Source organism: Dermochelys coriacea, chromosome 25, assembly GCF_009764565.3.
Source record: "Dermochelys coriacea isolate rDerCor1 chromosome 25, rDerCor1.pri.v4, whole genome shotgun sequence".
Lineage (NCBI taxonomy): Eukaryota > Metazoa > Chordata > Testudines > Dermochelyidae > Dermochelys > Dermochelys coriacea.
Window position 1 is genome coordinate 11750142 of NC_050092.1, and position 17177 is coordinate 11767318.

The following is a 17177-nucleotide window of genomic DNA, read 5'->3' on the forward strand; positions in this document are numbered from 1 at the left end:
CATGATATGGGGATTCTGCCCTGTGGGAAGGGGTCAGATGGGTCATGGCAGTGGGGAGAGAGGGTCCCTTCTTTTAGGCTTGGCACATAACATGGGGCATTTCACTGTTGTAACCCACATGCCCTTTGCTGTATTTCTGGAGGGGGCAGCCCCTGGGGGGGTGGGGTTAACCTGCAGAGTGGGGCAGGTTTAACTCCCACTAGCTGCTCCCTAGAGCTGGCCTAGCTGCCTCTCCTGGCGCCAAGGGTGAAATGGCTCCCTGCTGCCATCTTACCTCTCTCTCCCCCACTCCCACCCCCACTCCAGGGCATTGCTCTGCCCCTGTCCCCGTCTACCCTGGCTCTTCCACCCCCTCGCTTCCCTGGGCAGAGTGGAGCAGCTGCTCTGGGGTGTTCTGGCTAATGACAGGGCGTGCCTGCTTCAGGGGTGGAGCGGATAAACTCGGGCTGCTGCCACCCAGAGAGAGAGAGAGTCGGAGAGGCAGCTGGGGCTGGGTCCTACACCGCAGCCTCGCTGGCCACACCTGCGCTGGCTGGGGCAGGGTGACACTCCAGCTGTAAAGCCCTGGGCCCAGCTCCAGCTCCTGTTCCATTGACACCCAGGCTCCCACGGCTCAGATACACCCTCCCCTCCCCTCCCCCCCTCGCAGCCAGGCAGTGGCATGGGAAGGGCTTTCCATGCTCTCCTGCGAGCCAGGGGCTGGTGGGGCCAGGATGAGGGGGGGCATGAAGCTGGTCAGGGAGTCCCCTGTGCTGGACCTGGCGGTGGGGGGAGGAACTGGATTTCTGTGTGCAGCACCTGGCGGGGTTGTGGGCACCCCTGCCGTGTGCACCTGGTGTGTCAGGTGAGGGCTGGCTCCTTATCCCAGGCAGGGTCTCTAAAAGCCCAGGCATGGGCGGGTACCTGCCTGTGTTCTGGAACCAGTGTCTAGGGAAGGCAGCTTGGTTTGGGGGCCAAGGCGGAGCTGTAGTGACCAGGCCTGATGGGCTCTGGACTGGATCCAGTTCCAGGAGGGGAGGGGTGGTTTCTGGGTGTGCCGGGATTAGTTTGGTCTGTGCTCTCTGCAAAATGCCCCACCTATTCCCCTCCCCCACCCTGTGGCTTCCCCACATTGTCTCCCCCTTCCTCCTCTGATGCCTAGAGGCACATCCTGCCTTGCTGAAGGGGCTGTGCCCCGAGCCAGCAGGTGAACCCTGGCCGGCTGCTAGCAAAGGCACTGTGTCTCCTTGCCTGCCCAGGGCACTCCAAGGGCACAGTCCCTGTGCCAGAATGGGGGCCATGGCATGACTGACGGCTCACACGGATTCCTGATGAAAAAACCCAAGTCCATCTGAGAGGGGAACAGCCGGGTCAAAGCGGGTGGGGATGCAGGTGTTTTAGTGGGGAAGCTGCGTGCTTGTCTGCCTCCCAGGGTTCAGAGTAGCAGCCGTGTTAGTCTGTATTCACAAAAAGAAAAGGAGGCCTTGTGGCACCTTAGAGACTAACAAATTTATTTGAGCATAAGCTTTTGTGAGCTACAGCTCACTTTATCGGATGCATAGTTCCACTGAATGCATCCGATGAAGTGAGCTGTAGCTCACGAAAGCTTATGCTCAAATAAATTTGTTAGTCTGTAAGGTGCCACAAGTCCTCCTTTTCTTTTTGCCTCCAAGGGGTGAGTGTGTTTCCATGGGTGTTTATGCACTAATCTGTAGGGACGCCAGGACATGAGAGCGTTTTGGTGTGTGTCTGCATCTGTGTGACTAGGTCAGGCAGAGGTCTGGTGTGTGTGAGGAGGGTAGGTTGGGCCAGGAAGCTTTTCTGAGTGTGCACCCACCCACGCAGGCTGATCTAGGCACACAGCTCCAGACACACACGCATGCACACATATAGCTGTGCACATGTAAGTAGGTACAATGTGGGCATGGCAGGGTGTGTGGGTCCAATGTGTGCATGGCAGGGTGCATGGAGTGTGTGTGGGTCCAATGTGTGCATGGCAGGGTGCATGGGGTATGCGGCATCTGGGGGTGCATGGTGGGGCTCATGGGGTGTGTGGGGGTCTAGTGGGTGCATGGCAGGGTGCATGGAGTTTGTGGTGGCCATGGTGTCTCTTCTCCCTCCCTCTCACAAGTGAGTCCGGGAGCGTCTCCCCTCCCTGCACTTGGCTGACTCCTGTGGGAATATCCCTCAGGCTAGGGCAACACTGATGCCAGCTGGGCTGGGGAAGGTTGCCAGCGGGGTTAAAGCACCCACACAACTAGGGGGGGGAGGGTGATACTGGCACAGCAGGCACTGCCCAGGCAGGCACACAACTCCCACGGCTACCTGCCCCCACCCTCTCCAGGGCTGCTTGTCTGTGCAGGTTGGGAGCTCCTGGCCATATGTCAGGTTGGGACCGGCTCCTCCTGCGCCTTCCAGCCCAGCCCAGGGCAGGGGTGGAAATGACAGAGGCTGCTCCCCTCCGGGGTGGGGCCACCTGCTCCCTAGGGGCCTTTCCGGATGGATTTTTCCAGGTCCTTTAGTCCTTTAAATCTCAGTGATTTAGTCACATTCCTGGTGGGGTCAGGAACCCCCTCCCCCACCCACAGGCAACCATCTCCTCCCGGAGCAGGGCTTTTCCTCTGTGAGCTCTGCTCCGGCTCCATTGGCCTCTTGGGGCTGTAGGGTAAAGGGGGCAGTCTGTTAGCCCATGGGGCAGTGGGGCACAGGCTGGTGTGGGGTGACAACACCCTGGCACCTGCCAGAGGGAGGGGATCGTTTGTTTCTGGACGGAGCTGCCACGGGCAGAAAATGTTCGTTGAGCAGAAGGGAGAGAAGTAGAAGAATCTGACTCAGCGGCTGGGGGTCTGGGAATGGGCTGGGGGGTGCTGGCTCTGAACTGGCCCCAGGATCGGGGACTGGCTGGCACAGGGGATCAGAGAATGGACTAGGGGCCTCTCCCCTCTAGGGGGTGCTGGCTCTGAACCGACCCTAGGGTTGGGGACTGGCTGGCACGGTGGGGCAGGGAATGAGCTCGGCCTCTCCCTGTACCATGGGTATAGAGGAGGCTCTGCGTTGAAGCAGCAGGAAAGCGATTGACGGGAGGCGGACAGATGTGGCTGCCGAGATCCATGGTGGCCGTTGCTCAGTCCCTGCTCCTGGAGAGGTCAGGGTGGGAAGGTGGGTGTTTCACACACAGCCATTGGCCAAGGATGGGAAACCGAGGCTGGTGGTGGAGCCCAGTGTGCGACTGGACCAAGTGGAGGGGTGCAGTGGGGGATTGGCAGTGCCAGTGTGGGATGCAAGGGGGGGCAACGGCTCCTCCCTGACACAGCCAAGGGTGACTACGCCAACTATCTGTGCTAGAGACTCTGTGGGCTATGCCCGGGCTGCAGCGTCCAGCACTAGGGGTACCGATTCGGTGTCTGCAGCCCAAATGCATCTGCCGGCGCTTTGCAGAGTCAGCGGGCGGGCTAGGCTGCCGGGATCCACGGTTTCACCACGCTCTCTCCTTTAGCTGAATCTCCCTGGGTGCATCAGGGGCCCTGGGGCCCCTTCTTCACTACCCTGTGCCCTTGTGTATACTAGAGCGAAGGGGGAGGGGTTGTGTGTGTGGGGGGACGGTAACAGGCCACCTGCTCACAATGTGAATTTGCACGGCTGTCAATGGCCACAGGGTGTGGAGGGCAATGGAGAGGGGGCTTTGGCATGTCAGATGCCTGCCGAGCCCCTGCTATGCCAGCCCAGTGCCAGTTGCCCCCGGATATACCAGGCCTGAGGCCTCACTTTGTCCCATGGGGTGAGCCCAGCTGTTCCGTTCATATTGCAGCGTGAGCGAGGCGCCGGGATTGGACACGACCGCAAAGAGACATGATGGTGGCTGATGGGCCTTGACAAGAGGCTTTGCCAGGGGCATCCCAGCTAGGTGCCACTGTGTGTGTGTGGGGCAGGGCAGGGCTTGCACTGCCTCACTAGGCTGCATTTGCCAGTGCTGGGTGTCCGTCCGTCCCCCCCCAGCTGCAGCGCTGCAGGATGGGGGAGGGTTACCTGTGTTATCTTGTGCTCTGTACCAAGCATCTGCGCCCCCTTGGGTTGGGTCAGTTGTTCGATGGGTGCCCGTGAATACAGGAGAGAAGCCAGCAAGAAACAGGAGCCTCTGCTCTACTGGGGGAGGGGGGCAGCGGCTGGGCATGGAAACTCAGGCCCCATGAATTATTCAGCCAGGAAAGGCTGGGACCCAGGTGACATGTGAGGCTGGAGTGCCCGCAGCGGCCGCAGGTAACCGATCGCTGGGAAGGGGCAGGGCACAGAGCTGCCCCGCTCTTGACACTCCTGCCGTCTGTTTACACGGAGCCGCTCTTGACGCTGCCCCGCTCTTGACACTCCTGCCGTCTGTTTACACGGAGCCGCCCCGGCCCCAGCTCAGCCCTGGGATTCCTGGTGGGCCCCACAGTGCGGCCAGGGGGAGGGGCTGGAAAAAGGAGAGCGGGACACAGTTATGCTGGCCGGCCGGCTGACCCACGCCCATCCGCCGTGTGTTGAAAGGCACTGGAGCAAGGAAGAAGGGGATTTGGCAGGGGTGGGGAGGAAGGCAGAGGAAGAGGAGATGACCTTAGGTCGACATAGCTACAGTGGTCAGCGGTGAGAAAGCCCCCCCCACCCCAACACCCACAGCTCTGCTGACCTGACCCCCAGTGTAGACACAGTGTTCCCACGCCACTGGATAAAACCCTTCTGTCGGCATCGGTGACGTTCTGGGTTTGTGCTGGCCTCCCTACACCAATGTAACTGTGTACGCTGCCACCATAGACCTACCCTCCATCTTGCTGATGCTCCCAAAACCAGTCAGTCTGGCTGTCTATTGCCATGGTAACGCTGGCAGGAACAGCTGGGATTGCATTTGAAACCCAATCCTAAAAGCTGGGCCAGAAACAATTCCCTGCCCCCCCACATGGGACGCTAGGGCCAGTGAAGTGCTTGCTAGCTGCCTGGAATCCAAGCCTGGAGACACAGGAGTCTTGGGGGGCAAAGTTTGCAGGCTGCACCCGGGGCCAGGTACGAGGGATACAGCGACGCTGCTGCCAAGTTCAGGGGAAGCGGGAAGACAGGCTTTGAGGTGAAGGCACTGGGCTGAAACTCAGGAGAAATAGGTTCAGCCTCTGCGTGTCCTTGTCAAGTCATTTCAGCTGCCCTTGTCTCCAGGCCCCATCTCTAAGATGGGGATAATGTTTGAGGCACTCTTATATTGCAGGGTAAGTATATGGACGGCTAGGCAGGTATGACCTCACCATATACACTAACGCACCTCGGTGCCCGCGATCCTCAACCTGAGGCTTTTCCTTCCTGATCCCTCTTTGCAATCAGTGTGAGCCCTGAAGCATGAGGATTGGCTGTAATTTGTATCCTAGCTGGCCTCCCTGGCGATACCGTTTTTTTTAATCTGCACAACCATCTCATCTTGTTTTGAATCTCACCTCGGTAAATATCCTGCGGGGCTGAGTGCCGGGCATTAATTACACGCCATGTAGGAAAGAAAGGAACAAGAGGTTTCAGCGTGTTTTCGTTTCCTGGCCCCCGTTGCAAATGACTTGTGATCTGTCACTGCACGTGCCTCTTTCATAATTGCTGCTAATGAAATAAACGAAGTCCGTTTCCTGCCACATCACACCCTGCCCCCGCCCACCCCGGCCTGCTGGATGGCTTCCAGGCTCAGCAGACCTGTAGCCCGGCTGCACTGGTAAACAAGCGCATTAGAAAAGTCACACACGGGGGAGGGGGAGGTGTGCCCCTCTCCCATTAACAGACGACACATGTGGCTTTGTGTTCGCAGCTCCCTGGTGGGTTAGATCCTATGGCCCGAATGTAGCTGCATCCCGGAGCTGGGTACGAACCCACGCACCGGTCACATGCTGTTCCGGAACAAATGCCAGGTTCCTGGTGACAACTAGGTGACCGTGCGTGGTGGAAATAAAAATTGATCCAAATGTTAGACTGGCAGCTCTCTACAACGTGTACTATGGTGGGGCCCCTGTCTGTCCCTAGGCATTGCTCTAATAATGAGTAATAATAAAAAACTCACTGGCATGGAAACTCGAGCCGCCCTGGAGCGTTGAAGGTGTTTGGCTAATGTCCCTGCCCCTCCCTTCTTTCTCATATCCTCGGTTCTGGTCCGGGACACTGATGCACCAAGGGGGCAATTTTTTGTATTGTTTCCAGCCTTGGACCAGAAACTGTATGTGTATTGGTGTGTGTGTGCTGGGGGGAAGGTTGGACCCTGTTCTGCAGGGAGCTCAGACCCAGGGAGTTCTGATCATTCTTGCAGGGTTTGGATCAGCAGCCACAGGAATGCAGCCCGGCCTCAAGAGAGGAGAAAAACAGGGTGCTCTCAGGTCTCTGCCCTGGGATCCCTGTGGGACCTTGGTCAAGGCTGTGCCTCAGTTTCCCTATCTGTACAATGAAGGAGGGTGTTGGTGGGGAGTAATCCTTCCTGGGTCTTGTCTAGTTAGATGAGGAGCTCTTTGGGGCACCTCTCACTGTGTCTGTGCAGCACCTGGCACAGTAGGGCCTGGATCTGAGCTCGGGGCTCTAGGCGCTGCCATGATACAAGTGAATAATTATGGGCTGGCATGGACTTGTGTGATCTGTCCATCTATTACCTGATTCATATGTAGTGTTTATAGAGCCCCAGTCCAGGGAGAGTCACTTCCCTGAGCAGTGCCTCAGTTTCCCCACTAGTAAAATCAAGACAATGCTATTTACCCACCTCCCAGAAGTGGCATGGCTGGCCACTGGGGAATGTGACCTAGGGGTTAAAGCCCATGTCTGGACATCTGCTATCTATTCTTGGTTCTGTCACTGACTCACAGGGTGACCTTTGGCAAGTCACTTCCTTTCCCATGCCTCAGTTTCCCCATCTGCCAAATGAGCATAATGACACTGACCCACCTCAGGGGCGGGGAGGTAGGGGATGTGCTGCAGCTGCTGGCACATAGGACTTCTGGGTTCTCCACTCTGCTTCCCCACTGACCTTGGACAAGTTGTTTCTCCCTCTGTTAAATGGGGTACCCCTGTCTCCTGGGGGCAGGGGCATTGTTGGGCTATTTGTAAAGCTTATTAGCTGGGAAGGGCAGCGGATTGATAATATGACTCATTATGATGAGACTACCCATCTGGATGAGAAACTGCTTGGAAGAGGGCCCATCTCTCACTGTCTATGTACAGCGCCTGGCACAACGGGGTCCTGATCACTGCTGGGGTCTCTAAGCACTGCCAACGGGTAGGTACAAGTGATGGTGGTACCCAGCTGGCCCTTCCACTCCCTGACCACTGCACGTGCTTCCTGTCTGAACAGGGGGCACCCATGGAGGTGTCTGCCCCCTGCTGTGCCCATCCCACCCCCCACTCGTGCTTGTAACCAAACCCAACGCACAGTCCCCCGTGCATGCCATCCCTGCCCCCCAGTGGCTGATCCTGCCTGCACTGCCATTCCAGCACATCAGTGGCAGGCAGGGCCTCTGGGCTGGAGCAGGCATAGGCCACTTGGAAGGGGGATGCAAAGGGAAACGGACCCGCCCTCCGAACCCCCCCACTTAGCAGCGCCAGGCGTGCCGGAGCCCAGATCTCTGTCTGGGGTCATGGGCAGGGATCCCGGTAACTCTTCATCACCTCCCGCCAGCCAGGGACGGCCCAGAGTGACTCACCCGCCCTGGCCCCTGCAGGCACTGTCAGCAGGTACATAGTCAGGGGCCAGGAAGGGAGCAGGATCTGTTCCTGTAAACAGGAACCCCATGGCCACTGTGCGAGGAGTCAGCCCCGGCCCTGGGAAGTGCGCGTGTGGGTGGGTGCGTCTGTATGAAATGCGAGGGGGAAGTATGTGTGTGCGCTTGTGTATGGGGGTAGAGTGACCAGATAGAAAGTGTGAAAAATCGGGACAGGAGGTGGGGGGTAATAGGCACCTATATAAGAAAAAGCCCCAAATATCAGGACTGTCCCTATAAAATCGGGACATCTGGTCACCCTACATAGGGGTGGGGGAAGTCTGGAGGGACAGGGGGCTGGAGGAGACACCCATGGCCCATCTGAGCCCTGACCCACCCTTCAGCTCCGGTCTCATTAACCACAAATCTCCCCACTGTATTTTCCACTGAATGCATCTGATGAAGTGAGCTGTAGCTCACGAAAGCTTATGCTCAAATAAATGTGTTAGTCTCTAAGGTGCCACAAGTCCTCCTGTTCTTTTTGCGGTTACAGACTAACACGGCTGCTACTCTGAAAACTTTCCCTCAGTTTCTCATGATCTTTCTCTGATGCTGTTAGAGGCTGGAGCCGACCCCGCAAGGGGCCCTGCTGCCAGAAGTGGGGCCCACGGGACATTTGCACCACTAGAAGGCAGATTTAGGGCGAGGGGAAGTAAGGCTGGACTAAATGTGTGTGTGTGTGTGCATGCACGTTTGTGCATGCTTGTGTGTGTGCATGTGTGTGTGGGGGGGTGTATCTGCTAGTCGAGAGCTGTGGGTTTGTGCCCTGGGTGTGTGTATGTGGGCTGTGTACATCTCTCTCTCTCCTTCCCCATGCCCATCATCACGGTATCTGGGCTTTGGCCCACACTTGCCCCCATCTGAGCACCCCCCCACATTCTTCCTGGCTCAGCCCAGTGCAGTGTCTCAGAGAGGGGAGGGGGGTCGCAGGTGGATTCCATCGAGAGAGCCCAGCCCCCGTCCCCGTGCCGTGGGGCCCAGACGAGAGGACGCGTAATGGTCCTGCCCACGTCACGGCCAGCTCTTAGGGGAGGGGTGGCCGGCGGGGAGGTGTGTGCCGGGAGCATCCAGTGCGCCGAAGCCACCTGACGACAGTGAAGCCTCGGCCCCTGGCTGGCAGCAGCTGCTGTGGAGTTGCCATTACTAACCGTCTGGCGTTCCTGCCCCCGGCCGGGGCGGGTGAGGGCTGCACATTCCTGATTCCAGGCCAATTAGAGCACTGGGCAAGCCCCGGGCGGGCGGCATGCCTGGGCTCTGAGTGTGTGTGTCAGTGCCCCGCACTGCGAGTCCCCAACAAGCCACATACCCGCCGTAGGCGGGAGCTAGCACCCGTTGACTCAGCCCCCGCCCCACGGCGGCCCTTTGCCCAGGGATCCCTCACCCCCACTGCCCTTTGGGGGAGGCGTGCATGGGGGGCGGTTGGGGCAGCGGAAAGAGTGATCTGGGCCAGGGGCTCTTCCCCTCCCCCTCAGCTGACAAACCCTGCTGTAACCCCCTGCCCAGCCCCTCTGTGTTCACAGGGCCCTAGGCATCGCCTGTCGGGGGAACTTGTGCCCCCGGGAGCCTTGTGCCCATCTCCAGCACCTTCCTGTCTCTGCCTCTGCCACAGGTAGGGCCCTGATCCTGCGAAGGGGCCTGAGCACCCTCTGGCATCAGTGAAGCGACGCTGGCGGGCGTTGGAGGCGCTGGGCATCCTTCCAGCTACACACCCTCCCCCCATCCCTGCCATCCGGGTGGCCCCCCCAAGTTGCTTCTGCGCCTATGGCCATTGGGCCGTTGGCTGGGCCCGGCCCCCTCGTCTCACGTGGGAGTGACTGTCTGTGGCATCCCCTGACCCCCGTCCCCAGCTGGGAGCAGGCGGCCTCTGGCAGAACTGGGGGGGCAGTTGGGGAGGATGATTGGCATTCCCAGTCCCAGGGGCCATGGGGGGGGGTTACGGGAACCAACCGCAGAGAATGACTCAAGAGAAGGAAAATCCTTCTGCAGCTGCCAAACCCAACAGAGCAGCCGAGCAAGAGCCCCGGGTTCCCAGCCAGGGGGAGGCCCCAGTACAGGGAACCCCGGGGAGTGGGGGGGCTTGCCCCAGCTCCTCCTCCCCCTGCACAGGAATGGATTTGTGTGAAATGGGGCTGAAGGGGGTGCAGAGACACCCTCCCCTCCGTGGGCCCCAGGCGTGTTTGTATCAAGGCCAAAGAGGAAGGGAGCTCGATGGGTCTCGCCCCAACTGAACCTTCAACCACATCAGAAAACGGCTGAAAACCGCCATGCAGGCTGGTCAGGAAACAGGGGCTGGACTGGATTAGTAGGGGAGCTGCGGGTCCTTGCAGGGCTGTGGGAGGGGGGAGCCCAGGCCTGGAATAGCAGAGAGGCTGCAGATCATCAGCCGGGCTATGGCGGGGCGGGAGAGCAGGGCTGGATGAGCAGGGGGCTGAGGGGCAGGATTGAGGGGCACTGGCAAAGCTGGGGGGTTGGGAAGAGCCCAAGGCTGGAATAGCAGGGGGGCTGCAGGTCACCAGCAGGGCTATGGGGTGGAGCAGGTCTGGAGAAGCAGGGGGCTGGGGGTTGGGACTGAGGGGCACTGGCAGGGCTGTGCACAGAACTCCCCTAGACTGTACCTGGCTTTAGTGACCTTTGTGCTATGCGGTGCTAGTACTGAAGGGCTCCGGAGTGGATTGGGGCCCCAAAATGGGCCAAGTGCTGCCCAAACCCCATCGGGTGGAGGATCACGGCTCTGCCCTCATCTCTCTCCCGCTCCATCCATGGCCGTCACTCTTCTTGCGGCTGGTTGGCCGGCTTTGATCTGTCTCTGGCGCTGTCTGGGTCTCTCTCGGTCTGCCAGGGCTGCAAATGGGGAGCTGGTCCCCGGGGCTGGGGCTGTGGCAGAGGGACTGGGCGGGGAGCGGAGCCATTGGCCTCGGGAGAAGTGGGTTGAACTCTCTGAATCCTGGTCCTTTGTTACCAGGGTGGGCCTGGCTATGTCACAGGAAGCGAGAGACGGGCCGCTGGAGCTGGCGCTCTGGAGATCTTTGCTGAGCCCCTGGCACCTGGGATCTCCCCGCTCATCCTGTAGTCCCTCCACATGCACAGTACAGGCCCCATCCCAGCTTGTGGGGGAACGGCCCCACTCCCACTCCCACACGGGCTAAAGTCACTCCAGGGCAGCTGGCCTGGGGTAACTGGTGCTGGGTTGGATCCAAGGGCGTTTGGCCTGTGACGAGCCCCAGCCATCGCTTCTGCCTGGCCCTGCCATGCGGATCTGTGTTCCCCTCACGTCCTCCCAGCGCCTCCTGCTGGGTGCTTCTAACCTGCTGCTCGCGCAGGAAGGGGTCAGCAGACTGGGCCGGGGGCTTTGGCTGGAAGCAGAGCTCGTTCGGAGCATGCGCTGGAGCGGGTGGGGGTGGTGGCGGAGAGCGTCTGCCAGGCCTGCCCACAGAGCCGATGTGCTGTTTGATGCCAAACAGCCCGAGAGAGAGGCAGACAGACCCATCTGCCGGGAGTCTGGCGAGTGTGGCTCCGAGACTTCCTTTGCTTTTGGGAGGGGGGGGTATACCGAGTTCCCGTACTCCCTTTGGAAACAATTTGGTGTTCCTGGTGGGATCTAGAGCAAGTTAACCTTGGGCAGCTGCTTGGGCTCCTTTCCTCCCTGGGGCGGTGCAGTCATGTGCACTACTCCTGGAGTGAGGAGGGTGGGAGTCAGGGCTCCTGGGTTCTGTTCCCAGGGTTGGAAGGGGAATGGGGGCTGGTGGTTAGAGCAGGGCCGAGTGGGGAATCAGGACTCCTGGGTTCTATTCCCAGCTCTGGGAGGGAGGATGGTGTAGTGGGTAGAAGAGGACTGGGAGCCCGGGCTCCTGAGCCCCATTCCCCTCTGTGTGACCCACTGAATGGCCTTGAGCAAGTCACTCCCCCATTCCCACTCTCCATGCCTCAGTTTCCCCATCTGTAAAGCAAAGCTAATACTATTGACCTCCACCTCGTGGGTGTGTGTGGTGGGGTGAAGTTACATTAACACGTTGTCAAAGCATGTTGAGATCCTGGGGTGCGGGAGGCTGGCCTTGGCAAATAACATTCCTGGGCTGACAAGGAAGGACGGACTCCCCCGTCAGCACTGGTGTCAGGGCCTCGGAAACTGCAGTGGTGGCTGCTCGGACCCCAGAGCCAAGACCTTCTCTGACCCACAGGTTCTGGGATTGCAGCACCCAGACAGGCCACCTCACTCCCAGGGTGGGTGTGGTTACTGTGCTATGCCTGGGTCAGCCCCCCAACCCCATACAATAGTACTGCTGCGGGGTTCTGCTACCCAGTCTGGGGCTCCCCAGCAAAGGGGCCAGTGGGATGATCTCCAGTGGTCTTGCCATGTGTCCCAGGAGAGGGAGAAGGCTAGAGACAATTAACATGAGGCAGCTGTAAGGGTTAATTGTTTAAAGGGGCACCACCACCTGCCCTGCAGAAGACTGTCCCAGGAGGTGGGGTTTGAGTCAGCACCGAAGAGCATCAGCAGAGCTGTGGGGTGTGGGAAGCCCAGGGCTGGGACAGCAGTGGGGCTGTGGGTCGGGAGGACTGAGGGGCTCCGGCAAGAGATCCCCACTGGGGAGGGCCTGGGAACAAAAAGGCAAACAACCCTACAACCTCCCCTTGGGCACGCGATTCCCTTTCCCCAGGAGCTCCCCAGCCTTTAACCCAGCATCCAAGGGGCCCAGCCAGTGTCCCTTCCCCTCACTGCCTTGGCATCAGCTAGAAAGAGACACTGCTGAGCAGGGTGCTGCTTCCCCAGAGCGCCTGTCTGCAGTCGGGAGGGGGGATTGAACCCAGGTCCCTGCCACAGCACAGGGGAGCCCTGGCCCCAGAGGACCTCAGCCTGTGAGTCAGTGAGCTGAAAGGGGAGCAGACGCACTGAGGAACGTATGGTGCCTGGCCTGTGCCAGCGGAGATGGAAAACTTGGCCTCCCAGATGGGAGCAGTGACCTCATGGCGCTGAGAATAGCCCCTGGCCTCTCCCCCACAGCGCTGCCAGGGGGGACCTGATGCATCCAAGTACGGGTCTGCCCCTGGAGCCGTGACGGCAGCGGGGCCCCTGCCTGGGGGAGATCAGCTTCCTGCCCTCCAGGTCCAAGCGGAAATGCTTGGAAGGGACAGTGCGTCACCCTGGACACCTGCCTCTGAAGGTGACTTTGGGCACACTCAACCGCTGCAGCCCCAGTTTCCTTGCTGGGGGGAGGGTTGTCTGTTGTTGCACCTAGTTTTGCTGCCTGGCTGCTCAGCTGAGGCCCCAAGGCTAGGTTAGCAGGGGGCTGCGAGTCAGGAGTGAGGTGCATTCGCAGGGCTGGGGGTGGGAGAGCCTCGGCCAGGAATAGCAGGGGCCTGCGGGTCAGGCTTGAGGTGCATGAGCAGGGCTGTGTGGGGAGAGGCTGGGTTAGGACTGAGTGGGGGTTGATGCTCAGGCTTGAGATGCATTAGCTCCTCTGTGTGGGAGAGGCTAGGCCTGGGGTGGGGGTGGGGAAGGGCTGTAGCTCGGGACTGAGATTCATTGTATGGGGCACGTTTCAAAGGAGCAGCCCTGTTAGTCTGTATCCGCGGAAAGAACAGGAGGACTTGTGGCACCTTAGAGGCTAACACATTTATTTGAGCATAAGCTTTCGTGAGCTACAGCTCACTGGTGTCAGCAGCACCCGCTCACCCCCGAGCTCTCCGGCCAGCGTGGCTCTGGCATCTTCCTTCCCCGGCGACTCGAGGGAGGGTGACAAGCAGCCCTGCGCCCCAGCCCACGGTGGCAGGGAGTCGCTATGGTGACTCAGCCTGGGGAACCCAACCTGGCTCCACAGATACTGGCTCCCGGACGTCACAGCCCAGGGTCCCTCCCGCGAGCTGCATCATCCCGGCCATGCAGAGAATTGACACACAAACCGGGGAAGAGCTAAAAATACCTCCCAGCTCCTGCCCCCAGGTTCCCCGCAGCGCCCGGGGGAGGCTCAGCCGTCTCTGGGGGTGGGGGTGACATCAGACCCTATTCTGGGCAGGTTGGGGTGGTGCTCCCTCCATGGGTCACACAGAGCCGGGTGCCCCAACCCTGGGAGGGGGCAGCAGGCCCCCCCAATTATACACATGGCTGCTCCCCCCACTAGCCAAAGGGGGCTGAGCTCCACTCCAGAGGGAGGCATAAGATGCCCACCCCCTCCCTCCGGGACTGCGGGTTGGATCCAGAGCCTGTGGGAGGGGATGGGGGTCTGTCCACTGAGGGCAGTGGACCCAAATCAGGGGGGCACCCCTGCTGCCTTCCCAGCCCCCTCCGCCCCCAAAGACTCCAGGTTTGAAGGCGAATGATCATCTTCCACCCCGGTACCCCAGACCCAGCCATGCTCACTCGTCTGGGAATTGGCAGCTCCTGCTCGCTCGCCACCCACGGCTTTCCCAAGTGCCTACCTGTGTCCCAAGCACCCGCTGGCTGTGAGTGCCAGGGGCGGGGCGCAGGGCGGGAGGAGCTGCTGGGGTCTGAGGCCAGATATTCTTCATTCTGAGAACCCCCCCACACACCCCATTCACAACCCACCCCCACCTGCCCCGGGAGAAAGACTGAGAGAGGGAGAGTTCGGCTCGGGCAGTGTTTGGGGGGCACCTGGCCCCAATCTCCCTCTTCCAATACAGTGACCTGGCTCTCTGTCACTCCGTGGCTGGGACACCCCCTCTGCCAGGCCAGTCCAGGGGAGCAAGTCGTCAGGAGGGGGTTCCTGGCCCTCAGCCATGGTCACCTGGATGGAGGTATGATCCCCATCCCCTGGCATCTGGGAACTGCCCGTGGGAAGGAGCAGGGGGTGGCAGGGGGCTCAGGACAGAGACCCCCTGTTGGGGGTAGAGTTTTGTTAGGGCTCTGCCCCCCCGCTCTGTCCACTCTGCCTGCCAGTTGTTTTCAACCCCTAGATTGTTGATTCATCCTGACTCAGTGATTTCTCTTCCAGTTCCTCCCTGACCCTGACCTCAATTCACCTGCAGAAGGGCAGGGCGCAGAGCCCTGGGAAATGCCCTGCCCGGGCATGGGGGGCTCTGTGCCCTCTGCACAGCCAGGTGCTGGGGGTGTCACTGTGGGGTCACCAGTCCTATCGAGCCCCTTAACATCCCCCTGGCCTGGCACCGCCCTGGCTGTTCTGGACCCACGGGAGGTCCTGAATGTAGGGACTGCCGGCCTTGGGAGGCCAGTCCCGCTTCTAAGAACCACCAAAACCTGGTACCAACGTCAAGCAAACACACTGGCCATTTCCACAGACGCAAACAGGTGTTGACAGCCCTGGAAACATTGCACGCGAGAGCCAGGGCAGTGGGGATGGTTGGTCTGTCCCACGGCAGCTATAAACCCCCCACCCCACTGTCAGGGCCTGCCAGGGGGCACTGCTTACCGGGGCAGGGAAGGGACCTGGGGCGGGATTTGATTCGGGCAGCAGAAGCCTGTGGGAGAGCCTAGATTGCCAGCCTGTTACTCACAGGAGCTATTGAGTCGCGCAGGGCATTGCAATGGGGCTACTCACCAGAGTAATTTCTCCACCCTGTGACTAAGGAGTTGGCATTGAGACCCAACAGCAAGCACCTTAAAGGAGCTCGAAGGGGGAGGGGTTGCAATGATGACTGTGGGGCAGAAATTCGGGCCGGTGTTGGACTGGCTGCTCTCACATGTCCCTGACTTCACCCCACCGGGCACCCTCACCCTCACCCCCCCCCCACAATCCCTCATTCCAGTCTCTCCAGGGGCCTCTTCTGGGAACTGAACCTGGCTGGCCATGGGCCTGGTGCGGAGCCCAGGGAAAAACTACCAGCAACTTCATGAGTTTGGGAACAGGCCCTGTGTCCGGCTGCAGAGCAGGGGATGCCCCACCAGGTGTGTGTGAGACAGCGCTTGCCCTGCTGGTGCCCTCTCTGTACCCACCCTGGGGCTAGTCTGACATTGCCAGCACAGTGAGATCGGCCCCTTTGCACATCAGCTGCATCGACAACGCCCAGAACTGGGTCTGACCAGATCATGTGATTTGACTTAAGAATCAGGAAGGTTTTTTAACTAACCGACAGTGGGTTTTTTCCCCCCATTGCCTTCTGGGTTCAGCACCTGGTGGGTTGCCCTCAGGTCACGTTTCCCAGCATTTCTCCACAGCCACAAGGGCTAGAAATTGGTCCTGTGGGTTGTTGTTTTTTTAATGAAAACCATGATTCCCCCCTCGCCTCCTGACTCCTAGAGCTGGGGCTTCAGGGAAATACACCGAGATGCCTGATCAAATCACCAGGGTTGGCAAGGCTGAGATCAGCCGGTGATTAGCTCTTTCAAGACAAAAGAGCTTGGATGCCCTACCATTTACGGGACCCTCCCCAAAACAGTGAGTGCTGGGATTCCACCCCCCCTTCAGGGGGCCGGGTTCTCAGGCACCCCTTAAAGATTTGGGAGTGTCAGAGGAACTCCCAGCCCAAACAGACTCTTTAAAGATCATACAATCCAGGACCTTTGTGCCAGGAGAACTCCTTAAGAGACCGTGCCCCAGAGACATACTGGGGTGCTCTGGGAAGTGCTCAATGTGCTTGGGGGTGCTGTGAGGGGCACCTGCTCCCCACTGCGAGCTCAGCCCCATGGATTCTGGCGAAGGGGGTTGCATAATCTGCTGGCTTCATGTGGCCAGCGCGCTGCGGATGGGAGTAATCCCCGGCCGGCCGGGGTCAAATAATCAGATTGCAGGCGGCTTTCATGCAGCCGCCAACGGGATCTCTGTAGGCATTTGCTCCTCTGAGAGTCTCTCCCTCCCAAAGCTCCTCAGCCACAGACAAGTTGAAGAACACTTCCCCCTCAAACGCCTCTGATGCAGTACAGGCAAATACGCCCCAGTCTGACTTTATTCGTTAATGAGGATTCCCAGAGCAACGAATCAACTAAACACACAAAACCCTGGGTTGATGGGAATCCTGGCTTCTCCCTGCTGTCATCTCTTGCGTCAGGCTGCAGTCTCTGGGTTTTTCTTAAAGCCCCACCTTCCAGAGTCATGGGGTGATGGGAGAAGCTCAGTTCCTAGTTAAAAAAAGAAAAGAGCAAAGTCCATTGCCCTCATGGCTGCAGAGAAAAGCTGGAAAATGCAACACCCAGAGGGGGCACAAGACCAGAGGAGGATTCCCAAAGCAAATGCCGTCCCCCAGTTCTCCCTCACACTGAACTTCTAGACTTTGTCTGAGGCTTTATCTTAGGGCTCCCACACCACAGGCTTTGCCTTGGCACCTGCTAACCTACAATTGATTCCAGCTGTCTAAGGTATTAGTGGGAGGAAGGTGGATAACCTCATCTCCTATCTCCCTGGGGGAGTCTACATGAGGCCCCCAAGGGAGGTGGGTTCAGGTGCCAGGTTTCCATCAGCACCGAGCACTCAGAAGCACCCACTGAAAACTATGGAGAATCCCCTCCCCCACTGAGAACAATCGAAAATCTCCCCCTGCCCCTACCTCTCC